Source organism: Falco biarmicus, chromosome 16 (assembly GCF_023638135.1).
Source record: "Falco biarmicus isolate bFalBia1 chromosome 16, bFalBia1.pri, whole genome shotgun sequence".
Lineage (NCBI taxonomy): Eukaryota > Metazoa > Chordata > Aves > Falconiformes > Falconidae > Falco > Falco biarmicus.
Window position 1 is genome coordinate 8,016,425 of NC_079303.1, and position 27,239 is coordinate 8,043,663.

A 27,239-nucleotide genomic window follows, 5' to 3' on the forward strand; every position below is an offset into this window, starting at 1 on the left:
TCAGCCCTCCCACCCAAATTGTTGTTGTATGCAGACTCACTGAGGGTGCACGCAATCCCCCTGGCTGCATCATTGATAAAGTTCTGAAGCAGGACTGGCCCCAACACTGAGCCCTGGGGAACACCACTCCTTATGGGCCGTCACCTGGATGTCACTCCATTTACTACCACTCCTGGGGCTTGGCTGTCCAGCCAGCTCTAACCCAGCATGGAGAACACCCATCGAAGCCATGAGCAGCCACGTTCTGCAGGACAATGCTGTGGGAGACAGTGTCAAAGGCTTTTTTAAGGTCCAGGTAGACAGCATCCGCAGCCTTTTCATCATCATCAGCGCAGGCCAACTTTACAATCCTCGCAGGCACATGTGCAAAGAGCTCTGGGTCAAACAGGCTGGGTTCATGTCTTTGAGTAATGGCAGTGGATGCTGCCATACGGGGACAAAGAGGCTTGTCACAGACAGAAAAATAAATGCACAGGAGGTTCCAGAGGTGACTTGGAAATTACTTGTGAAGAGCCATGGGTAGCTTATGGCTGCTGAGAGCATCTGACTGCATCAGCTTCTTTACTGCATTCTTCAGCTCCTGGTTCCTCATGCTGTAGATGAGGGGGTTCGCTACTGGAGGCACCACCGAGTACAGGACTGACATTATTGGATTGAGGGATGGGAAGGAGACTGAGATGGGCTTCAGGTAGGCAAACATGGCAGTGCTGAGAAAGAGGGAGACCACGGCCAGGTGAGGGAGGCACGTGCAAAAGGCTTTGTGCCTTCCCTGCTCAGAGGGGATCCTCAGCACAGCCCTGAAGATCTGCATATAGGACAGAACAATGAAAACAAAACAGCCAAATGCTAATAAGAAACTAACCACAAGAAGCCCAAGTTCCCTGAAGTAGGCCCGTGAGCAGGAGAGCTTGAGGATCTGAGGGATTTCACAGAAGAACTGGTCCAGGGCATTGCCGTGGCAGAGTGGCAGTGAAAGTGTATTGGCCGTGTGCAGTAAAGCGTAGAGAACATCACTGCCTTAGAGAGCTACTGCCATGTGGACACAAGGTCTGCTGCCCAGCAGGGTCCCATAGTGCAGGGGTTGGCAGATGGCCATGTAGCGGTCATACGCCATGACGGCGAGGAGAAAATATTCTGCTGAAATGAAAAATACAAAGAGAAAGGCTTGGGCAGCACATTCTGAGTAGGTGATGATCCTGGTGTCCCAGAGTGTGTTGGCCATGGCTTTGGGGAGAGTGGTGGAGATGGAGCCCAGGTCAAGGAGGGAGAGGTTGAGGAGGAAGAAGTACATGGGGGTATGGAGGTGGTGGTTACACGCTACAGCAGTGATGATGAGGCCATTGGAAATGAGGGTAGCCAGGTAGATGCCCAGCAACAGCCAGAAGGTCGAGAGCTGCAGCTCCCGCGTGTCTGCCAATGCCAGGAGGAGGAACTGGGTGATGGAGCTGCTGTTGAACATCTGCTGCTTCTGAACATGGGGACCTGTTCAAGGAGGAAAGACAGGGACACTTTAGGAGAGACTTCTCTGAGCCAAGTGAAAGCCTTTCTCCTTGTTCCCCCCCCACTGCCCCATGTCCCCGCCTCTGCCATTCCTAGGAGAGCTCCCTTCAGAGCCGTGGCTGGAGCTGTGCTGAGTGCTGGCCGAGTGTGCTGTGAGGAGCAGGGGCTGTGCCCGCTGGCTGCCCAGCAGTGAGCCCTGCTCTGCAGCAGGGGCTTCATGGGAACCGTGGGGGCAGGGGCCAATCCTGGCCTTGGACTTGGTCAGACCCAACAGCTCCCAGCGCAGAAGGGCCTGTCAGCATCTGCTCTGCCCGTGCTGAGCAACGGTCATGGCCAGAGTCAGGTCAGGAGGGTTTTGTGCTGTGCTCAGGGAGAGCAGGGTGAGTGCTGAGAGGCAAGGGGACTGTCTGTGCCTTAGGGCAGTGTGAGGGAATCTGGTGTGTCCCTCCAGCTCCTTCTCAGCTGCCCAGCTCTGCTGGATGAGGAGGTACCGAACAGCCCGGACCCTATGGGCTAAGGGCTGTGATGGGTGGGAGAGGAGAGAAGACTTGTGCTGTTCAGGGAAGGCATCTGCAATGTACGGCACAGCTGGGTGGTGATCCATCTCCCCCACTTAAGTTTTACCCTCAGCATTCCTCCACTGCCCCTGGCCCCCTCTGTCTGTACCTCACCGGCCTGGAGCTGTCCCTGCCAGCAGCTCTTTCTCTGGCCCCAGGGCTCTTCCCTGCCAGCGCTCACAGAGCCCAGCTCAGCCCCTGTGTGCCCAGTTCTGCCCTGCAGCCACTCTCTGTCTGCATGCCTGAAAGAACAACAGGTCACCCAAACCCTGATGGAAAAGGAAAGCTGATGCTGGTTTGATCTGCAGGATGGTGGGGAGGGAAGGCACTTGCTGAGCTTCCTCATCAACCTGACTGATTCCTGAACTGTCTCAGTCCCTACTCTGACCTGCACAGCTCAGTTTCAATTGCCGCCAAGTGGAGCCAGAGAAAAGGGCTCCTTAGGGCAGAGGCAGGCACTCTGCTCTCTCCTTCCCTCTCCTTCCCAGCTGCCCAGCAATTGCTCCTTTCTCAGATGGAGAGTGATCACACTGCCATGTTACCCTGACAAGCAGCCAGGCACTGCTGAGAGCAGAGCAATCCACTGCACTGAACAAAAGGCCTCATCCTTTCTTGAAGGCTCAGCACTACACTTCTATCCAAGAACACCCAGGACTCACTGTGTGACCTGGAAGGCACAGCTCAGGTGGACACCCGAAGTAGGTGGACAAGGGTTGTGACCATGGCAATCTTGAAAAAGACAGTCAGCTCCTTCCCCTGCCTCACAGACTGCATTGCCCACAGCATCACGTGTTAGGGGAAAGCTGGGACACCTCCATGCTAGAGGACATGTCTGCACAGGAGGACCCACAAGGTCTAAGCCTCAGCCTGCAGCTGAAACCCTTATTGCCAGAGAGCCTGTCTGCAATCCCAATAGCATCTGAGCAAGGCCAGGAGAGAGACAAAGGGACACTCGGAAATTCCTTCCCCTTGCCTAGCCCGGCACACCACCTCCCACACAGCAGCAGTGCAGGACAGTCACCCTCAGGCTCTGCTCAGCGAGAAATGGGACCGTGGCAGAAGGAGAGATGCACTTCATCCCTTCTGCTGCTCTGCTGGACCAGGAGGTGTTGAAAAAGATGAAACCAACAGTCCAAAAGCTGTGCTGGGTGGGAGAGGAGAGCAGAGGTGTGTTACTCAGGGAAGGCACCTGCTCATAAGGGCATGGCCAGGAGGTGCCCCTATCTCCCCTGCATCAGGGTTCCCCTCAGCATCTCCCCCCTCCCTGCCCAGGGCTCTGCTGCCTGCAGCTGTCCCTGCCAGTAGCTCTTTCTCTGGCCCCAGGGCTCTTCCCTGCCAGCGCTCACAGAGCCCAGCTCAGCCCCTGTGTGCCCAGCTCTGCCCTGCAGCCGCTCTCTGTCTGCACAGCTGGAAGAACAGCTCCCCCAAAGCTGGAGGGAAAAGGAGAGCTGATGCTGGTTTCCCCTGCAGCGTGCTGGGGAGGGAAGGCACTTGCTCAGCTTCCTCATCAACCTCCCTGTGATGCTTTCAGCATCTCACCTCCTGCTCTGACCTGCACAGCTCAGTTTCCATTGCTACCAAGTGGAGCCAGAGAAAAGTGGCAGCAGAGATTCAGGCAAGCACAGAGACTAGCTGGACACCCCTGTCATGAACTTTGTCGTGAAAAGTCTCCCTAGAAATGATCTGGAGCTGTGAGCAACCCTGTCACATGCAGCACCCACTCAAAAGCACAGGGAACTTTTCCTAATGGGGATCACTCCTTGCACCCCAACCTTCTCCCCACAGCCCCACGGGAGCCCCCCGGCAGGCTGAGAGCTGCCCCTGGCAGGCGGCAGAGACCCTGCCCCAGCACACAGCCCCCTGGGCTGCAGGGACCCTGCTGGCAAGGACAGCCCTGGGCACCCCTGCCTGCACAGCCACCTTCACAGCCCTGCAGCCGGCCCTGGCACAAGGCAGCCCACATGCCCTGGCCCTACCACGCTGCAGCAGGGAAGCCCTGCTCTGCAGCACACTGGCCTCCTCCACAGCAAAAGGCTCCCACACGGTCCCACAGGCTGGGGGTGCCCCAGCTGCTGCAGACCCGGCTAGGAACTGCAGAGGCATTGCCCTGCAGCCACAGACTCACCGGCTCAGGGGCTGTGCAGTTTTCTCCAGCAGTGAGGTCACATCATCCTCCCACCAAGGTCTGCTTTTGAGCTCTCCCTGCCTCCCTCCTCTGCCCCTCTGGGCTCCCTCCAGGTGCCCCTGGGGCTGCAGGGGAACCTGCTGGGGAACAGCCTGATGCAATCACGGATGTTTTGTATCTCAGCTCTGCAGAGACACATTTTTCCTAGCAATGGCATTTCTCTGATTAGAAAAAAGATTTCAGCATCAGAATCAGCTTTTGTTAACCCTTCAGTAGACAGGACAGAAGGAAATTTACAGGAAAGCATCTCAGGTCTCCAGTGTGGGGTTTTGGTGTGTGATGTCTTCAGTTACTCTCACACAAGGTAGGCATGTAAGTCTGGGTTTGTAGTCTCAGGGCTACTAAGACTCAGCTCCTTTGCCCAGGCCACGCCTCTGCTCTGAAGCAAAGCCTTTGCACCCGCGGGCTCGGGGACACTTGGTTCCAGGTCTCCTCATGGCAGAGCTGGGCTGGTGCCACAGCTGGGGGGCTTCAGCCCACATGTGCAGCAGTGCCCTCAGCCAGGGGCCCACGCAGAGGCAGCTGGAGCCCGTCCTGTTGCAGACAGAGCTGTGGCACTGATGGAACCAAGTGCCAAGGCAGGTGTCAGAGCTCAGCACAGCTGCTCTGCAAGGGCAGCAGCCTCCAACAGCCCAGGCGTCCACCACGCAGTTTAGACCAGTGAGGCAATTTCAGGGCACCCGAAGGAGTGTTCCCTTATTTGGGAGCAGTCACAGAAGACACAGAGATACTGTGTGGCCGCTGCTGAATTGAGCAAGGGCAGGTGTGGGTACAGCTGAGGTTGTCTCTGTCCTCTTCTCCTCTGCCTTCCCTGGCCAGTTCTCCCAGGCCTCTGTGGCTGCAGGCAGGTCTCTGGAGGAGAACAACCAGCACTGGGAGGGGATCAAGTCTCTTGAACTCAGGGAGTCTTGAGCAGTCCGTGGGAGCACAGGGGCGTTATCCCAGGGAGCTGAGAGAGCAGGCTGCTGTCACAGGGAGGCCACTCTCCATCCTCTGGGAAAGGCCATGGAGACTGGGAGAGCTGTGGGAGGTGTGGCAGCACCCACCCATGGCACGCCCTTTTAAAAGATGGCCAATGTATGACCAGGGGACTTAAAGGCTGTGCCCCAGAGTGTGTCCACTGAGATAATATTTCATGGTGTATGAAAGAGAAGTTGAGTGGGTTGATGCAGGGGAGATTGTGCCTGGACATCCTTTTTGCTTTCTGTGAGGAAAGGACAGGATTTCTGCCCTTAAAGAGAGCAGTGGTGGCCTTTCAGTGGAGGTCAGCAAAGCTTTCACATTCATCGCCAGCAATAATCTAATGTCCAAATTCTGATATTGTGGACTGCATGGGTAGAGAACTAGATTGGAAAAAATACCTGGATGGTCAGTCTCTTAAATACGTGATCAGTACAAGGTACTCTGCCTGGAGGCATCCATTTAGCAAGATCCTGCTGGGGTCTTTCCTGTCATCTGCCTTGTTGAACCTAGTGTGTATGACCTGGAGGAGATGAGAGGGTGATTTTTCATAGCATTTGTAGATGTCACGACACTCAAGATAACAGACACTGCACTGGAAGGCAGGGTTGCCGTCCTAAAGGACATAGGCGGGTCACAGGGATGTGCCAAAAGTAACCTCATTGTATGCAATGAAGAAAAATCCAGAGACTCATCTCCAGAATGGACTAAGCCCCTGCAATGGCAGAGGCTGGGGTCTGTATGACTTTGAAGGAGCTCTGTAGGAAAGGCTCTGGTGGTCCTTGGATGTCATCAGGCAAAGCATAAGCCATCAGCAAAGGCAGCCAACAGCATCCTGGGCTCTATGAGAAGGAGCAGGGACACTGGAAATGGTTATCCCCCTCTAGTCAGCACATCATACAATAGATGCAGATTATGTGGAATCCAGAATACCAGAGACATTGGCAACATGGACTCAGTTCAGTGGAGGCCCACCATGGTGGTCACAGGTGGAGCACTTGCAATGTCAGAAGAAGTTGAGACAGCTGGGCTTGTCCAGCCTGGAGAAAGGAATGTCTTGGGGGAACATGCAGCAGCATGGCAGTGTCCCCAGGAGGACACACTCAGGCTCTTTTCCATGCTGCAAGGAACAAGGACAAGATGCCATGGGCTGGAGGAAGACATGGTCAAAGTATATACAGGGAGAAGCTTTTCCATCATGACGATAGTCAAGTGCATATCCAAGAAAGTAACAAAGCTGTATCCAAGCTGTATCCAAGAAAGTAACCAAGGTGCCTTTGGATAAAATTTTGAGTCATCTGGTCTGGCCCTGGTTTTTATAAGCGATTGGTAGAGAAACACGCCCAGGTCCTTGCCAGCCTGAATGATGTTGTGTAGAAGGATTTTTAAAGGACCGAGGACATATGTTACCATTGTCCAGACTGGACAACCCAAGCCTGTTAGTTGAAGCTGCAGAGCAACTTTAAATTGTCCTTGAAACAAGCAGTGTGAGAAAGAAAACAAGCTATGCACAAACAAGAAGCCAGGTGCAGAGCAAGTCCTGGGAACTGCAAAATGAACACACTCTCATCGGCACACTCTGATCAGGCGCCTGCAGCATGCCCACCAACCAGGGACACAGACGCCCGCATGACCAGAAACTTTTATCCAATCACCTGTGTGTAAAGTCATGTGAGCGGTTGGTTTAAGTTATACATGGAATTATATGTGTCAATTAAACTTTTAACTAGTATCCTCTTTAAGAGAGGTGAGAGCACTAAAGAAACAGAAGTGGAGGCTTTAGTTCGCTGGGCACGAAAAAAGGATAAGATTCCCGAGCCCGCGTTATTGTTTAGTGTTACTGAGTGGAGAGAAGTGGGAAATTGCCTCTGGAATAGTACAATTGAGGGAGGTAAGGAAGGAAAAGAAGCTAGAGCATTAGGAGCTATGTGGCGGTTGATAGTTAACACTCTGGAAACTATGAAGGTGGAAAAAAAAGTAGCGGCAGCAGCTATAGAAGCGTTGCGGGGAGGTGTGGTAGAAAAGCCGGTAGAGCAGAAGGGTGATTCACCTAAGCCTTCTCTCTTGGCTACATTTTTTGGAGTTGGGCATACTCATGCTATGAAGGATATGTCCGCCCCTGCGTGTTCAACAATGCAGGAGCTTTTAGATAAGACAGTGGACAGACCGGAAGTTACTCCTTGGGAGCCTGCGGTAACTGAGCCGAACCTGGAAGAGGCGGCCGAGCCTCCCCAGGAGGGCGGGGCAGCGAGTCCTGCTGCACCAATCGGAGCTGTGGGTGGAGCAAGGCCATTTCAGGAGGGCGGGGCAGCGAGTCCTGCTGCACCAATCGGAGCTGTGGGTGGAGCAAGGCCATTTCAGGAGGGCGGGGCAGCGAGTCCTGCTGCACCAATCGGAGCTGTGGGTGGAGCAAGGCCATTTCAGGAGGGCGGGGCAGCGAGTCCTGCTGCACCAATCGGAGCTGTGGGTGGAGCAAGGCCATTTCAGGAGGGCGGGGCAGCGAGTCCTGCTGCACCAATCGGAGCTGTGGGTGGAGCAAGGCCATTTCAGGAGGGCGGGGCAGCGAGTCCTGCTGCACCAATCGGAGCTGTGGGTGGAGCAAGGCCATTTCAGGAGGGCAGGGCAGCGAGTCCTGCTGCACCAATCGAAGCTGTGGGTGGAGCAAGGCCAAAACAGAGGGTGGCAACAGCTAGTAGGTCTTGTCAGGGCAGGCAAAAGCGGCATCCAATGGCGTTTCCTCCTCTTCCTGAAACATAATCGGACAAATTTGAGGAGGATAGCGGGGAGAAGCCTTGTGATAACAATACAGAGAAATCCTTAAAGGAGGTAATAGATAAATAAAGAAACCTGGAAAAGCGAGTTGAAATGAACCTGCCTACTACTTCAATACCTGTAGTTCCTCTAGTTAATGCAACTACCCCTCTGATGCTGAACTCAGGAAAAGATCCAATTCTACAGCAATGGTCCGGTGCTGTTTGTGATGCTTTTTTGGAGGGTGACTGGCAGGTGACCAGCTCATTAGCTTGTCCTGAGGTGGTTAATAATCTTGATGCACATCACTGGGACATGATTTATGAAAGGTTAATGATCAGATTTTAGCGATGGGTGTGTTGCAATCAGCTGTTCCACCTTTGATGATGATCCCTCAGATTTGGCAAATTGTTGTGATAGACTTGAAAGACTGTTTCTTTATGATTCCCTTACACCCTGATGACACACAAAGAGCCTCACTAACGAAGGTTTGCAAACGTTCCGATCCTGGTTGCATGGCACTGAAGCCAACAGTCCTCGAACTTATTCACCAGAACAGTGGGCTGCCCTAGAAGTTGTGTCCCACAAGACTCAGACTGGCTGGTGTGGTCACCGAATGGTGAATCATCCGTTATCTTTCTTGGTTTGGAATGTTGCCACTTCACCTTTTGCCCTTATTTTGCAATGGCAAAAGAAAAAGGGGGAAAATTCGGCCATCATTTTAGAGTGGTTGTTTTTGCCATTGCAACTCAGACATCATATTTTAAGTTGCCTTGAAGCAGTAGCGGCCTTGGTGAGAAAAGGAAGAGACAGGATTGTTGAAACTGATGGGACTGAACCAGCAGTTATCAGTATTCCAGTCCGTGGTGATGATTATGAGTGGCTCCTGAGACTTTCAACAGCCATACAGGAAGCCTTGATGGGTTATACAGGTGTTGTACACAACAACCGGCCAAAAGGACCTCTCTGGAAGATGTTAGAACATTACCAGTGGATTGCAAGACCGTTATGCTCAAAAAGACCAGTTGACAAGCCAACGGTGTTTACAGATGTAGGACGAAAGATGAAGAAGGCTGCGTGTGTTTGGCAATCTGATAATCAGTGGCAGAAACACGTGATCACCGGTGAACCATGGGACAACCTTCAAACCTTAGAGCTGAAAGCAGTGTGCTGGGCATTGGGAAGCTTGAACGGTACACCTGTAAACATAGTATCAGACTCATTGTACGTAGTTGGTGTAGTAGAGCGCATTGAAGATGCCTTGTTGAGAGAGACAAAGAACCAACACCTTGGTGGAATATTTCTACAACTGCGTAGTACTCTTCAACAGAGAAAACATGGTTTTTGTATTATGCATATTAGAAGTCATCAGTGGACCATTGGGTTGGGCAAAGCAATGCTAGAGCTGATGAAGCAGTCAGCTGTCTGGCAATAACTTCTCCAACAAATAAGTTTGAAGAAGCTCGTAACAGCCACGAGATGTTTCATCAGAATGCAAAGTCTTTACATTGACAGTATCAAATACCCATAGCAGATGCAAAGAGTATTGTCCGCTCCTGTCCTCAGTGTAGTCATCATGGACCTGGTTTAGGGGTGGGCACTAACCCAAAAGGTCTGAAGGCACTTCAGGTTTGGCAAATGGATGTAACACATGTACCTGACTTTGGGAAGCTTAAGTATGTGAATGTCACAATTGACACATTTTCTCATTTTATATGGGCCACTGCACAAACCAGTGAAAAGGCATTACATGTGGAGAGACACTTAATGTCTTGTTCTGCTGTCATGGGAGTACCTGTAGAAATAAAGACAGACAATGGTCCAGTGTAGTCAACGAGTCGCAAGGTTTATGACAACTTGGGGAATTAAACACATCAAAGGGATTCTTCACTCCCCAACGGGCCAAGAAGTTTTTAAAAGATCAAACCGTACCCTGAAGGATTATCTCCAGAGACAGGAAGTATCGCAGGACATAGATGTAACTAAACGGTTGACTAAGGTGTTGTTTACCTTAAACTATCTCTCCCTTATGGAGCATGGAGAGGGACCACCTGTTGTTATACATCACCAAACAGTACGAGGGAACCAAACAACTACAGTTCCTGGTTTGAATGTTCTGTAAAAAAATATGGCTTCAGGTGTATGGGAAGGACCTGATCTGGTGTTATTTATCGGTAGAGGTTATTTTTGTATCTCCACAGATAAAGGACCTATATGGGTCCCTAGCAAGTTTGTGCGATCTGTATGTCAAAATCAGAAGACGGAAGAGAAGACGCAGAGCGAGCAGATGGAATAAACTGTCTATGTTGTACGGGATGTAACCTGCGGGTATTGTGCCAAGGTATGCTATGTGGGGTAAAACTGTTCTGTAAGCCAAAGCTGTAACGTAAATGGTGTAAAGAGTGTATGTGTTTAGATTAGTAACCGGGCATGAAGCAAGAGAAAACATATGACTAGTGTAATACCATGCTGATTGGAGACAGTGTACATCATCAGAATCTGTGGAAGCATTTGTGGATTGTGGTGGAATGTTAAAAAAAAAAAAAAAAGTGCAAATTGTAGGACTAAACATATTTGAGTGGTGGACTTGGTTTACGGTCTTGATGAATTTTTTAACCATTGGCCAAAGTATTTTGCCATCTTGCCTAGGACAAACATATGGGTGACATGGGCAAATATCATGGGAGTAACAGACTTTTGTTTAAGTCTGCAACAGGCAGACAACCCCGTTAGAAATTGTTTAATTGGTATTCCCAAACAGCAAATGTCCTAGCCTCTATATTTATGCTGGGGGCAACGGCAGCATTAAATGCTAAGAATATATGAAGGTTAGCATGCTGGGGAGAGAAACAATTTAATCTTACATCACATATTTCAAATTCGTTATTGCTTGATGTAGATAGTCTTAGGCATGCTACGTTACAAAATAGAGCTGCAACAGATTTTTTGCTATTAGCACATGGACACGGTTGTGAGGATTTTTTGAGGGATGTGTTTTATGAACCTTTCCGATCATTCCATATAGAAGCACAAGACGTTGTCACAACTGCATGGAAACATGAAGCATATTCTTGCTGATGATAATCCCTTCGATGAGGATTGGGGATAACAGGTTGGTTAAAGACTTTATTGATGGAAGGAATACACTTTGTTATAATCATTGTTGTAATGTTTTTAATTTTTAGCTGTTTACTTTCTTGTTTGAAGAAAGTTTTAACATCTATTGTGAACCAGAAATAGGTTGTCCAAAAAGAAAAAGGGGGATATGTATAGGGATTTTTAAAGGACCGAGGACATATGTTACCATTGTCCAGACTGGACAACCCAGGCCTGTTAGTTGAAGCTGCAGAGCAACTTTAAATTGTCCTGGGAACAAGGAGTGAGAGAAAGAAAACAAGCTATGCACAAACAAGAAGCCAGGTGCAGAGCAAGTCATGGGAACCGTGAAATCAACAGACTCTCCTGAGCAAACTCTGATCAGGCTCCTGCAGCATGCTCACCAACCAGCGACATGGACACCCATGTGGCCAGAGACTCTTATCCAATCAACTGTGTGTAAAGTCGTGTGAGCAGTTGGTTTAAGTTATAAATATGACCTGTTTGCTCAATAAAGTGAGCATGTAGTGTAGCCATATTGGTGTGATTGTCGTGACTTGGCCAACTCTCCACGGGGGACCCTCTTCAGCAATTATAAAGTAATTCATTACAGACCCAGACTGTCTCCTCTATTTTTTGATTATTGGGTTTGTTTTTGCTTACGATAATGTTGTCATTGCATTTGTAATTCGGTCTCAGCTTTGCTTTTCTGCCCCAGCGGCTGTGTAAATGAAAAGCCCTGCTCTCTGCCTGTTTGAACAAAATAAAGGGCCCTTCAGTCACTATTTTCCCCTGAGATCCTTCCTCCAAGGCCTATTTGGGGCTGCAGGGACAGTTTCTGTATGCAGAGCTGGAGGGGAAGAGTCCTGGCATGGCCGCACTTGGCTCTGCAATACTGTCCTCCTTCCACTTCCACGCTCCTTCTGATCCCTTGCGTTGCTGTCAGGCCTGAGTGCGCTGGCAGCCTGGTCACAGCCATGCTGCGTGGCAGTGCTGTGACTGCAGGCAGGGACAGGCAGTGGCACCTCTGTGACACAGCTGGCCTCCATAAAATGTTCTGGATTGACAGGAACCACCTGAATGCAGCCCTGGGATGTGCTCCGTTGAACCGAGGTGCCTGTCTCCACTGCTCATGACGAGGGCCATCTCCGAGAGGTGCCGAGCAGGGCGCTACACCCCCGGGCTGAGGTGCTGCCAGCCTCTGGCAGGGGCAGTAGGAGGCCAGGCACTCACTGTGCCCGCTGCAGTGCTCTGCCTCCGCACGTGCCAGGGAAGGGCTCACTAGCGGCATCCCTCGAGATAAGAACCTTGGCCAAATGTATGGAATGTATTTATTAAGGCACTGTATACTGTGATGGTGTGCCTTTTCAGCTCCTTTTTGGATGACACCAAGCTGTGTAGAGCCTTTTATCTACCTCCTCTGCTTCACCCTGCCTTGAGCAGGATAGCTGGACAAGATGACGTTCAAGGGTCTCTTCCAACATGAGTTATTCTACAGTTTCATGAAGCGTTTTCTTAGAGAGCTCTTCAAGACAGAATAGCAGGAGGAAGAAGGAAAAACCGGAAGAAAGAAGTGGAGGTATAAAAAGTACCGACAGAAATACCGCAGTTCTTCTGAGGAGCACTTCTCCACTCAAAACATGAGTAGGAAATCTATTTAGATTGAAAGATCCATGAAAGAATCTTCCCTTTATCTGCTCAGGTACTGGGTCATAAGAAGGGTGCTGGGTTGGGATGCCTGCCTGAAGAGTGGTTTCCCAGGTGTTGGAGCTTTCCTTGGAGGTAGGAAAGAGCGGGAGAGAGAAACAGTGTCACACAGTGCAGCTTAGAATGCTGAGAGTGGAGATCAGGAGGAAATGTCACTCAAGGACTAAGGCTGTGGTAAGAGAAGTCCTCCAGAAGGAGTATGAGATCTGAGGAACAGAGTGTGAGGCTGGACAGACACCAGTGCACGTGTGGAAACGCCAAGGTAAGAGCAAGGTGGGGAAACCAGTTGGGTGTCTGCAGCCTTCAGTGAAAAAGCAGCAGCTGTGGGACAGCGTAGGACACCCTGTGATGGACATGGCAAAAGGCACTGGTAAGGCTGGAAGTCACCGAGAGAACCAAAGGCTTTGTCCCTGTGGTTACAGGCATTGTCTCTGCCACCGAGGCGTATGAGGATATAAGTTGTCCTAAGGCCCTGGGGCCTCATGGCCTCCTTGCAACCACTTGCAGAACACTCTTCTCCCCTTGAGCGATACTGCACAGTGAAAGTTCCCAGCATTGGCCACAGCCTGCCACCCTGATTCCTGGCACCTGCACTCTGCTGCTCCCCTGCCTCCCTCCCCCTGGGAGATGACACTCCACCATTTCTTGCTCCTAGAGCCAAGGTAGACATGGATGACACAGGGTTTCAGATCCAGCTGAGCATCACAGCTGTTGGCACATCTGGTGGCTATGCTAAAAGGCTGATGCAAAGAACCTGCAGACACCTAAAGGAGCATTGTCACTGTGCTGTCCTGTGACTGTCAAGGGGTGGTGGCCTGACCATTGTCTTGTAGGAACCCACCAAGCCTCACTCTCACAGATCCCCTCCTTCACTCACCTTGGTGTCGGTAGGGTTGTTTAGCTCACACGTTTCCAACTCGTCTCATAGATGCTGTACATTGGGTTTTATCCTTTCTCCCATAGGTTATCAGAGACGTACCACCAGAATAGTCTATTAGTTCAGCATTGGTCAGTGGCCGGTCCATTTTGGAGTCAAATGAAAGTGTCTCTTATGCCCATGGAGTCAGCTCTTGATCTCTTCTCACCTTTGCCAGACCTACAAACACCTTCAAACCGCTCCCAAACCCTTGCCATGTAAACCCACAGGATCTCTAAATTCCCCAATAAGATGTCAGGTTATTGATCCTAAGGCTTCCTCACGCTGGTTAAATAAGACTTTTCCCCCTTCCCCTCCCTGATCTAGGTTATTTCAGAGCAGAGATGCGCTGGACCACACCTGTGTCATCAGGGCCAAAATCAGATGTGTCACAAAAAAAAGCAGGTACCAAGTGCCCAAGGTCCCATGAAAGCACAAGTTTTGCGGCGGAGCATGCTGGGCTGGTTGGCAGGTGGCATTGTAAAGGTGAAATGAGATGTCCCTAAGGGGAGCAAACCATGCTGTCCTTGGGACCAGAGACATGCAGGGCTGGACTGTGCAGTGCTGGCAGGAGAGGGCATTGCTGCTGTGATGTCTCTGCAGCCGCAGAGGACCTGTGGTGCAGGTGAAGCTGATGTCCAGGAAGGTGTCCTGGTTTAACCCCGGCCGGCAACAGAAGACTACCAGCAACCAAACACCACACAGCCACTTGCTCACTCCCCCCCCACCCGGAGGGGTGAGGAGGAGAATCAGAAAGGAATGTAAAACTTGAGGGTTGAGATATGAAGAATTTAATAATTAAATTGTTAAGCGATAAGAACAACAGTAATAACAATAATAATAGCCATAATGATGATGATGATGATAACAACAACAACAACAACAACTAGGAATGGAAAGGTGGGGAAAAAAGGTAAAATCCAAAGGAAGGGAAAAGGAAAAAAATAAACATCACGTGATGCACAGTACAACTGCTCACCACCTGCTGACCGATGCCCAGCCAGTTCCCAAGCAACAATCCCCCCAGCTAACCCTCCAAGTTTACATAGCAAGCGTGCCGTCCCATGGTATGGAATACCTCTTCGGCTGCTTCAGGGCAGCTGACCTGGCTGTGTCCCTTCCCAGTCTCTTGTGCCCCTCCAGCATTCTGGCTGGCAAGGCCCAAGAAACCAACAAGTCCTCGACTCTAGTATAAACATTACCCAGCAACAACTGAAAATATCTGTGCGGTTATCAACATTGTTCTCACATCACAGCCAAAACACAACACTGTACTAGCTACTAAGAAGAAGATAAACTCCATCCCAGATGAAACCAGGATAGTATCCACTCCTTACTCCATACCATGTATGTCATGCTACATTTTCCCAAACATCATCCTCATCACTCCTCCTGTACTTTATATAAATACACAGATATCACCCCTTACTCTATGGACCCTCCCTATAAAATCCATTGAGTTCATTTAGTCCATGATGTAAGGCTCCATCTGTTATAACAGTCTTTCTGGGCAAGGAGGATGGTATGAGGTGTTGAATTATTCCACGTTGAAGCCAGTTCTAATCCTACTACAGCTACGCTGATCTGGTTTCACCAGTCAATCTTCGCTGGTGTGGCAGTCGAAGAAGAAGTAAGGTTCAAATCTTCCCATCTAAAGATGGTAGAAATGGATGCCACAAGATTTATCCAGTCTCTCCACGGTGTGGCTTCAGATTCTACCATCATCACCAAACAATATACAGCATTACGTAACAATTAACATCACTTAATTTATTGACTGTTTTCACCCATAATCAATTCCCCTTGATGCGCACGTCGAACTTCCCCACCTTCCCGCACTACCCACCAAGTGCTCCCAGGCCCTTGAGCAAAAACAGTCCCACGAATGGGTTTGCCTTTGCCTGAGGCAGGAATGACCCCGACTGTTTTCTCAAGCATATTTGTAAAGTGCACTACAGGACCTTTATCCCCCTCTACAGTACGCAAAAGCTTTGGCTGGGCAGGACCAGCTTGGGTAGCAGATCCTCTGGTATTAACCAACCAGGTAGCCTTTGCTAGATGTTTATGCCAACGTTTGAAAGTTCCACCACCCATTGCTCTCAGTGTAGTCTTTAACAGTTCGTTACATTGTTCAATTTTCCCAAAGGCTGGTGCATGATAGGGAATGTGATATACCCACTCAATACCATGGTCTTTGGCCCACGTGTCTGAGACTGTTTCAGAAATGAGTTCCGTTGCCTGATTCAGTTCTTCCCGGGGTGCCATCTCCCCACAAGACCTGTCTTTAAAGGCCTAGGATAGCGTTCTGGGCACTTGCATGGGGCACAGGGTATGTTTCCAGCAAATGGTGGCTGCTTCCACCATTGTAAGCATGTGTCGCTCGCCTTGGCAAGTCTGTGGAAGTGTGATACACTCAATTTGCCAGGCCTCACCGTATTTATATTTCAGCCATCATCCCCAATACCACAGAGCCTTTAACCATTTGGCTTCCTTAATTGCAGTGCATGCTTCACATTCATTAACTACCTGTGCAATAGTGTCCATGGTTAAGTCCACCCCTCAGTCTCGGGCCCATCTGTATGTTGCATCTCCTCCTTGATGACCTGAAGTGTCATGAGCCCACCGAGCTATAAAGAATTCACCTTTATGTTGCCTATCCAAATCTACCTGGGCCAGTTCAATCCTTCCCAAATGGGTAGGATTTAGGTGACATCCATCAGTGAAAGTATGGAAACACTGTGGTGAGAGCAAGGCAGGGCAGCGAGATGGTGCCTACGGCCTGCACGGAAACAGGGACAGGTGTCCAACCATGTAGAACAGCCTGCGGTGGAGATGGAAAAGGATTTTAGCAAGGCTGGAAAGCATGAAGAGAACACAGCTCTTTTTCCCCTTGGCTATGGCAGCTGTTTCTTACACAGAGGCCTGTGACATGACATGTTTTCCTCATGGCACTAGAGCATCGTTGCCTCCTTGCAGCCCCACCGGGAAGCCGGAAGTTGTTGTGCCATTGTTGTCCTTAACACGGCATTGGATGCCCCACCTTCCATGGTCCCCAGGAAGGGCCCTGAGCCCTGTGTGAGGGACAGCACCGACCTTCCCACAGGCTGCAGGCCATGGCTTGGCCTTTCTGTTTCATCAAGCAAGCCAAGGCTTTGCTCAGCAGCAGAGCTGCCTGCACAGCGCCTTTGCCTACCTGCACTCACAGCCTCCAAGGATGGGCTCTAACAAGGCCATGGGGAGGCTTTCTCAGTCATGGCCCTCAGTGGAGCTTGTTAATGCTTCCAGGGACATTGGGGTTTGCTTCTGACTTGGTGTTCTTGAGAGGTTTCTTCAGTCTCCTCTGAAGACCTCAAGTTCACAGCACCAAAGACACCCTGGGCTCATTACAAGGCAGAAAGCCCTGACAAGCCATGTCTCTCCCATCAGGGACATCTGGTCTTCAAGTCTTGCTTGCACAGTTAATGAGATAAGTTTCAGAAGTACAGTGTAAGAGAAAGGCAGGTAATGCTTTTCCAATTGCAATTGATGCAGAGTATCTCGCGAGAAAGTGCGGACAGGTGGGAAAAGCAGTCCCTGGAGATAAAACACTGTGTGGACAGCCTTGCTCCTCAACTCTCCTGCCGCACTATTTCTATCCTTGTCTCCAAGGGACTTACATCACTTTACATGAGACTTCTTCAACCAACTCTGCAGCTGAGTGTAGCAAGTGCTTGGCAGTAATTGTTGCCTGCTTTCCTTAGAGAACGGGGTGTTAAAGACAAATAAATGAGGGATTGCTTATGGAGGGTGTGTGTGTAGGGGAATGGGTTAGAAATTAATAAATAAAAAATATATTGCTCAGCTGTATTATTGTTAGTTCAAGCAGATCCCCATGAAGTCTGTCGCCACAACTGAAGAGTTGCCCATAGGGAATATTAGAGACACTACTGAAAGACAGTCCAGCTTTTCCTCTCTGAACCTTAAAGGAGAAGCTGCATGGGTAAAATAGATTGGGGCGATCACAGAGGAAGAGGAGAAAGGCATCTGGAGATGAACTTCTTAACCCAGAGCTGTAAATCAGGAAACCAGGACATCTGCGCATTCCAAATTTCTGAATTCCATAGAAGGTGTGAACTCATGACAAATATTAGGATGTTTCAGATCTTTTTTACATCTGTAGGTTTTCCCCCACTTTGATCTACATATACGCAACAACTGGCATTAATAACAGTACAGCGTCTGCCTTGAGACGCCAGCTTCATATCTAATGCCATTCCATTTTGCACAGCTATAGGGGCTATTCCTCAAACTCCTTGCTGCAAAGCCTTCATGGCACCTGCAGTGTCCTTGGCCATATCTTCATTCCTGTACATCTCTTTATCACTGCCTTCTCCCATTCAGGAACCACTAACCAAGGAGTAACCGAGGCCACAAGCAGACTGATGATCTGGGCTATCATTATGACATCCATGACATCTGAGAAGCTCATAGGCCACTAGGAGACACGTGGCCATGAAGGCAAGTTTGAGGTCCCTGGAGTCTCCAGTTTCCTTCGGGGACTGGCCATCAGCAGCCCAGCTGGTTATGGCTGCAGTAAGAAAGGCACTTGGACTCTGAGACAAAGTGTCATTTCAAATGGCCTTGGTTAGAGCAAACTCTCCTCACACGGAGACAACCGTGTCAGCTGTATGCCGTCCCTTCCGACGCCGGGAACACGGAGTTTACAGTGTTGGGAGAGTGGTGCAGCAAGTTGTGCAGATCCTGCCTGCAGAAGGCTTATCCCACATTGTCTCCTGTGAGACCTTGAAGTGCTTTCTGCCAGGGAAACCCATTCTAGTCATCACTTCTCGTGTTCTAAGAGGAGATGTTCACTTGGGAGTTGGTAACTGCAGTCCCAGGTAAAGGTAAGGGCGAGCGGTTGGCCATTCACCAGCAGCTTCCTGCAGATTTCTTCTTCCAATATGGCTTGTTCTGCAACCCAGGGGCACACTCAGCACAGCTCAGCCTGAAGGCCAAGAGGTACGTGGAGCACAGCACAGGCCTGCTCAGGTTTCCTGTGACGCTCATCACTAACTCCTCCATGTACAAAGGTCTTCTGTTCACATTCTCTGAACCTCCTGATGAAGGTTAGGAGAATGACATCTCATTTAGACTGCTAGAGAAAGGGATCTTTACTTGAAGGCCTTGGTTTAAAGGGAAAGTGGAAGGTGATCCCTCACCGACATGGCGCAAATGCTCGCATGGACTTATTTTGAACAAAAAGATGGCAGAGGTGGTGAAAATTCTGGATGACAACTTTGAGTTAAGTATGGGTGAAGTGGTAGGGTAGAAAGCAAGGGAAGACAGCAAGACAAATTGTAGCAGGGCTGAGTAGAGAGGAAAGATCACCTCCAGTGGTCTTCCTAATGCAGTCCCGGATGCCGTTGGCCTTGTTTGAAAGGTGCAAAGCCAGGAGAAGAGAAGGTTTTGGAGACGCCTAATGATAGCATTCCCATGTCGTCTGGGGACTTATAAGCAAGAAAAGGCAAACAGGTTTATGCCTCTAGTGCATGATGGGAGGGGCATCATCAAGGGAAGACAATCTTTCTCCCATGAGGACAGTCGAGCACTGGAACAGATGTCCCAGAGACCTTGTGCCTTGTCCATCCTTGGAGCTTTTCAGGCCCTACTTGAAGGAAAGCCTGAGCTACTCACCCTGACCCTATCGCTGATCCTGCTTTGAGCAGCACATTGGCCTGGACACCTCCTGAGGTCCCTTCCAGCATGAATGATTCTGCATCTCCATCCAGCATGGATCTTGCCTTCATGATGGGATGGAAACCATTTAGGTTCCCAGTGGCTGTTGAAGCCAAATAGAAAGTTGGTAAGATGACATGTGACTTTCTCTACCCACTCCAAGCTTTTTAGGTCAGATGCAGGGCTCCTTGGAAGGTACCCCCAAACAGCCCTGACTGATTCCTATTCTTCATCCTTGACTTTTGCTGTAGCTCTTTTCCCATGCACAATTGATTCTCCTTGACCACCCTTGTATCCTCCCATGCAAGCAGCCTGCCTCTCCTTTCCCTTTCCTCCCTAGACATTGTCTGTCTTCCTTTGGTGATTCTAAGTTGTTCACCATGGGAATGACTACCATGGTCAGCAATAGCACTAAAGAGCTGCCTCCCTTCATTATCTGTGGCGTCCTGCAGTTCCTTATGCTGTTACCTTGCCAGAGGCACCACAGGGCAGGGTGAGCCATGTCCATGCACATTTCAAAAGCTGGTCCAAGTAGCACCTTCCAAAACACTGGGATTTGGAAATTGTGACCTCAGAGGTTTTCCAAGTAGACATGGTCAGCCCTTTCATGGCGGCATTAGTCTCTAAGCACACGCGGTTCTCACACCCCTAATTATCATGATTAAAATAAAAATTCTATCCATGTAGCTAATTGTGTTGCTATGCTTCAGCCTTGTAGTTTGTTACTCCCTATATTCCCATATCACTCCCCATCTTTCTTGGCCCTGCACCTGCTTTCCCAGCAGCTGTAGCTTGTTACAGCCACGGCCTGTTGGCCAACCATAATTACTTGGTCTCAGGATTCAAGAATAGCTCAAGGCTACCTTTCTTGTTAACTTCAGCCCAGCAACTTCAGTACAATTCTGATTACAGGCCTATTCTAATACCAGGCCTGGACTGTGCAGATCTTCAAAGATTCTATGGCCATGCTTCTGCAGCCATTCTTCTACATTTAGGCTATGGCCAGGGTCAAACCACAACTAATTCCTACCACACTGTCATTCTTTCTGGTCTCTCCTTTGATCCACACACAAGCTCTCACTCAACCTCTTTGCCTGTCCAATACCAGAGCCCCATGTATCTGAGCTGCCCTGACATCACACAGAGCATCCCCCACTCCTCATCTTTCCCGTAGGTCTCCCCTACAGACCTTGTATCTCGACCCACCACCAAAGGCGTGGGAGCTGTCCTGCCCCTCCTCTAGGACTTATGGCCCTGATGTCACAGCTCTGTGGTGGCACAGGGGGCTCCTGCTGCCCACGCCCGAGGCGGTGAGCTCTGGGGCCCATGTGGGCTGCAGCACCTCAGGTGTGGCACCAGGGCCAAGGGCAGGCTTGTCACACAGAAACTGGGTACCCAGGGATGGGAGCCCTTGTGTGGGAAGGGTTTGCTGCCCAGCAGAGGATGCTGGAGGGGATGGCAGGGGGCAGCAGAAGGAGGAAGGAGATTACCAGCATGAGAGCAAAGGCTGCAGTGGCCAAGGCCAGATGGCAACAGTCCCTGGGGACAGGGACTGGCCCAGAGGGGCTGCCAGGAGTGGGCAATCAGGGTCTGTGTGAGAGAAGAGCAGCAGACAGAAGGAGACACTGGCCTCTGTCCCCTCATGCCATGGCTGGTGCCAGCCCTGGGGCTGACTGGCAGGATGAGACCCCTCTCTGCCCACCAGCATCTGCTGTGCCCTTGTGAGAGTCTTTGGGATGAGTGCCCAGAGCTCTGCATCCCCCTTTGGGTGGGCAATTGCATGGGGCCAGCCCAGCGTGGGCTGCTGTGTCTGCCTGGGCTGGGGAGAGGGCAGGGGAGGGGGGCAAAGCATGGAGGCGGGGGGTGGGGCTGGGCTGGGAAGGGCCTGGGAGAGGCAAACACCAGTGTAGAGCTCAGCTGTGTGAGTGTGCATGGTGGGGTACAGAGCAGGGTGGTCCTGGTGCAGACCCAGGGTGAATGAAGCAAGGCACCAAAGGAGAGGGCCTGCACTGTTTCATGTTCCTTGGAGACCCCAGGGAGGATTCAGCAGGGAAAATTTCCCCAAGAAGTCCCAATCACCTCACATTTCCCTGTGTGGTCCCAGCCCCAGCAAGGGACCTTTGCTGCATTGTCACCTCTGTCCTTCTTGGTGGCTTAGTGAGACCAAACTCCTTTGCCATTTTCAATATAAAGTGATTCATTTTCCTACTGACCCTTCTTACACACAAGTGTCCCATAGCTCTTGCCACAGTTGGTCATTCAGCCAAGGCCATGGTCAGAGACTTCCAGCCAGATCATGTGCTCATGGCCTTGTTTTGACAAATACTGAAACAGGCCAAGGATTGCCATCCAGCAGCAGCCCTGGGCCCAGCGCTCTGGCCTTTCACTCTAAACGATTCCTCAAATAAAACCCCAACTCTCTCAGCCTCTCCTTGTCCATAATGTGCTCCAGGTCCCACCCGTCCTTCTCACCTCTTCAGGACCTGCTCCAATCTTTCGGGGTCGTTCTGGTGTTGGGGAGCCACATTCTGGGCACAGCAGTCCTGATGTGGTCCTGTGGTGGGTTAACCTTGGCCCGAAGCCTGCCAGCGCCCCAGCTGCTCATTCACTTCCCTGACTCAACAGGACAAGGGAGGAAATAAACCAGCAATGCTCATGGGTCAAGATAAAGACAGAGAGATTACTTACCTATCCCTGTAATGACCAATTAGATGTTGTCTTGCCAAAGGTCAATTTCTTTTATTGCCAATTCAAACAGATTTTGATTACGAGAAACAATGTCCAGAGTATTATATGACCATTCCCCTCACAGGTCCTTCCAGGGCCAAATTACTCCATTGCTCCCAACCACCTAATCACCCACACCCTGAGAGGCGCCGGAGGGATATTTGAAGAGTGGGCTGATAGCACAGAACGCCTCTGCTGCTCCTTTCTGCTCAAAATTCTGCCCTGCTAATCTTCATCAGGAGGTTCAGGGAATGTGAGCAGAAGACCTTTGTACATGGAGGAGTTAGTGATGAGTGTCACAGGAAACCTGAGCAGGCCTGTGCTGTGCTCCACGTACCTCTTGGCCTTCAGGCTGAGCTGTGCTGAGTGTGCCCCTGGGTTGCAGAACAAGCCATATTGGAAGAAGAAATCTGCAGGAAGCTGCTGGTGAATGGCCAACCGCTCGCCCTTACCTTTACCTGGGACTGCAGTTACCAACTCCCAAGTGAACATCTCCTCTTAGAACACGAGAAGTGATGACTAGAATGGGTTTCCCTGGCAGAAAGCACTTCAAGGTCTCACAGGAGACAATGTGGGATAAGCCTTCTGCAGGCAGGATCTGCACAACTTGCTGCACCACTCTCCCAACACTGTAAACTCCGTGTTCCCGGCGTCGGAAGGGACGGAATACAGCTGACACGGTTGTCTCCGTGTGAGGAGAGTTTGCTCTAACCAAGGCCATTTGAAATGACACTTTGTCTCAGAGTCCAAGTGCCTTTCTTACTGCAGCCATAACCAGCTGGGCTGCTGATGGCCAGTCCCCGAAGGAAACTGGAGACTCCAGGGACCTCAAACTTGCCTTCATGGCCACGTGTCTCCTAGTGGCCTATGAGCTTCTCAGATGTCATGGATGTCATAATGATAGCCCAGATCATCAGTCTGCTTGTGGCCTCGGTTACTCCTTGGTTAGTGGTTCCTGAATGGGAGAAGGCAGTGATAAAGAGATGTACAGGAATGAAGATATGGCCAAGGACACTGCAGGTGCCATGAAGGCTTTGCAGCAAGGAGTTTGAGGAATAGCCCCTATAGCTGTGCAAAATGGAATGGCATTAGATATGAAGCTGGCGTCTCAAGGCAGACGCTGTACTGTTATTAATGCCAGTTGTTGCGTATATGTAGATCAAAGTGGGGGAAAACCTACAGATGTAAAAAAGATCTGAAACATCCTAATATTTGTCATGAGTTCCCGAAAGTTCACACCTTCTATGGAATTCAGAAATTTGGAATGCGCAGATGTCCTGGTTTCCTGATTTACAGCTCTGGGTTAAGAAGTTCATCTCCAGATGCCTTTCTCCTCTTCCTCTGTGATCGCCCCAATCTATTTTACCCATGCAGCTTCTCCTTTAAGGTTCAGAGAGGAAAAGCTGGACTGTCTTTCAGTAGTGTCTCTAATATTCCCTATGGGCAACTCTTCAGTTGTGGCGACAGACTTCATGGGGATCTGCTTGAACTAACAATAATACAGCTGAGCAATATATTTTTTATTTATTAATTTCTAACCCATTCCCCTACACACACACCCTCCATAAGCAATCCCTCATTTATTTGTCTTTAACACCCCGTTCTCTAAGGAAAGCAGGCAACAATTACTGCCAAGCACTTGCTACACTCAGCTGCAGAGTTGGTTGAAGAAGTCTCATGTAAAGTGATGTAAGTCCCTTGGAGACAAGGATAGAAATAGTGCGGCAGGAGAGTTGAGGAGCAAGGCTGTCCACACAGTGTTTTATCTCCAGGGACTGCTTTTCCCACCTGTCCGCACTTTCTCGCGAGATACTCTGCATCAATTGCAATTGGAAAAGCATTACCTGCCTTTCTCTTACACTGTACTTCTGAAACTTATCTCATTAACTGTGCAAGCAAGACTTGAAGACCAGATGTCCCTGATGGGAGAGACATGGCTTGTCAGGGCTTTCTGCCTTGTAATGAGCCCAGGGTGTCTTTGGTGCTGTGAACTTGAGGTCTTCAGAGGAGACTGAAGAAACCTCTCAAGAACACCAAGTCAGAAGCAAACCCCAATGTCCCTGGAAGCATTAACAAGCTCCACTGAGGGCCATGACTGAGAAAGCCTCCCCATGGCCTTGTTAGAGCCCATCCTTGGAGGCTGTGAGTGCAGGTAGGCAAAGGCGCTGTGCAGGCAGCTCTGCTGCTGAGCAAAGCCTTGGCTTGCTTGATGAAACAGAAAGGCCAAGCCATGGCCTGCAGCCTGTGGGAAGGTCAGTGCTGTCCCTCACACAGGGCTCAGGGCCCTTCCTGGGGACCATGGAAGGTGGGGCATCCAATGCCGTGTTAAGGACAACAATGGCACAACAACTTCCGGCTTCCCGGTGGGGCTGCAAGGAGGCAACGATGCTCTAGTGCCATGAGGAAAACATGTCATGTCACAGGCCTCTGTGTAAGAAACAGCTGCCATAGCCAAGGGGAAAAAGAGCTGTGTTCTCTTCATGCTTTCCAGCCTTGCTAAAATCCTTTTCCATCTCCACCGCAGGCTGTTCTACATGGTTGGACACCTGTCCCTGTTTCCCTGCAGGCTGTAGGCACCATCTCGCTGCCCTGCTTTGCTCTCACCCCAACAGTTCCATCTGTTCACTGAGGTACCTCCACTCTCACTTGCTGTTCCTTGAAACACAAAGGCACGGGCTGATCCCGACTCCCTCTGGGATGAGCTCTTGCACCACAGCAGGACCCTTGGAGTGACAGTTCTTCCTGCTGATAGCCACTCTCCACCTTCTGAGTTGTACTTTGTGACATATTTTTCCCTCTCCTTTTTTTCCCCACTACCCAGGAAAGTTTGTCCATCGCAGAAACCCTCCTTTAAGCATGGAACCCAACCCATTAGCCTATTCTCGTGCTCTTTCCCCTCACCACTGAGAAGGAACCTGCACATGGTCTTCTATACCACATGACTGCTTCTGGCCTTTCAGCTTCTCCCAGAGACATGACCAAGCCACATGCCTGCTGCTGTCGTGTCATGTCCCCAAGAAAATGGACATGGCATCCCTATCTTCCTGGAGAAGGCCTAGGGGGTACAGTGGCCGAGGGACTGTCCCAGCCACGTTCCTGTGGCTGGCCTGGCACCTCCCAAGAATGAAATGACCTCTGCATTAGCAGTTTCTGTAAGCATAACTGAGTTCCTAACAGCATACTCCTCCGTCATGATCCTTCTGACCTGGGACCTGACCAGAGAAAAGCGTGTTTGTTTTATCAAATTTATCAAATATAATCCCTAGAAACCATTTGAGTGGAGAAATATTCTCAAATAAAATCCTATATTTGTATTGACATATTTTCTATATCCTCTCATTCCTTTTTTTCTATTTTTTATTATTTCCCTCAGCATAGTCTTTCTTCAAAAACCTTTCAAGGGGATGATTCATTGCACCATAGAGTAACTCATGCTTGAAGGGAGTCCTGAACAACAGTTTGTCTGGCTCACCTGCCCAGGACATAGTGAACTAGAGGAGGTTGCTCAAGACCTCCACCCAGTTTTGTACCATCCACAAAGGTGCCGAATGCGCACACAGTCATAGCATACAGGGGGATCAGAAAGATGTTCAATAGTGTTGGTCCAAGTGCTGGTCACTGAGGGATGCAGCTAGTAACTGCCTGCATGGAGGATTCTGTACCATTGATAACAGTGACTAAGAGGGGACATGACATCATTACAGGTAACACAACACCAACATCAACAATAATTACAGACCACAACCCAGGTCTGTAATGATTTCCATGATGACAGCTCTGCAGAAGAGCAATGGGTTCATGTTTGGAATAATATCCAGTCATCAGTTTGCACACTGCACCCTTGAGCTCCTGGTTCCTCATGCTGAGGGGGTTCACTGCTGGAGGCACCACTGAGTACAAGACTGACAACACCAGATCCAGGGACTGGGACGAGATGGAGGGGGGGTTCAGGTAGGCAAACATGCCTGTGCTGACAAAGAGGGAGACCACAGCCAGGTGAGGGAGGCACGTGGAAAAGGCTTTGTGACATTCCTGCTCAGATGGGATCCTCAGCATGGCCCTGATGATCTGCACGTAGGACAGCATGATGAAAACAAAACAGGCAAAGGCTAAACAGGCATTAACCACAAGAACATTTTACTTTGAGCCTTTCAATTCTTTTCCCCATCCCATCATGGGGGAGCTGTGTGGGGCTTAGCAGCAGGACAGTCATTATGGAAGGAATGTTGTGGGTTGATTTTTGAGACAGGTATCCAACATGATAGAATGAGCTGAAGGAATACTAAAACTAATCAAGAATGCCACCCTCCTCATCAGGAAAAAGGAGCTAAGTGACCTGCTGGGCCTTTCCATTACCATTTGAGTTTCTTTGTGGAGAGGTTTCTGTTAACTGGGAATCAGAAAATTCACTTTTCTTTCTCAGTGTGCTAAATGCCCAGGAAGCTTAGCATGCTCCCCTTCAGACGTAGATTTGCTCACATCAGAGAAAAAAATATCATGGCCCATCGCAAATTCAGTTCATTTCCCTTTGTGCATCGCTCTTGAAGAACATCTTCATTTCTCCTGTAGAACAAAGTTCAGCATCTCATGGCCAACTCAGTCTCGAGGATAACATGGGGCACAGTCACGGGTTTGGAGCCAGGGAGGTGGAGGTACAGGGAAGCCTTTTCTGTTCCTGCACAGATTGAATGGATTTATTTTCTGCTTCCCTTCTCTTTGGTTTGGTTTAACTTCCTTCCACAGGTTTGGCACTTTTAGCACCTAAACTTCATGTCTCTTTTTTTTTTTTCTACTTTTTAAAGTCCTGAAATTATGTAATTATACTGGAAGTTGCCAGTCAGGCTAATGAACATGATTCTGACAGCCTTTTAAAAATCATTCATGGTGCTGTGAGCATCCAGGGGGGAGCAGCGGCAGCACCAGCATCCCCACCTTCTCTCCTGAGGCTGCTTACTAACTGTCTTATAAGAGGTGAGAGTGACAGAGAGGTGTCCAGAGAACCTTCTCCAGATGGTTTCCAGGGGAATGCTAGAGAGAAAAAGGTCACTCACTGCCTCCTGCAGCATCATGTACTGAGAGTTGTGCTCCTACCCCTTGGCTCCTGACCATGTTAAATCCCTTTGGG

At 49.9% G+C, this 27,239-nt stretch overlaps 1 pseudogene; it reads right to left on the reverse strand.

Moving 5' to 3' along the window:
• Positions 1-499: 499 nt before the first annotated feature.
• Positions 500-26,200, reverse strand: LOC130159837 (olfactory receptor 14C36-like; annotated as a pseudogene).
• Between the last annotated feature and the right edge of the window lie 1,039 nt (positions 26,201-27,239).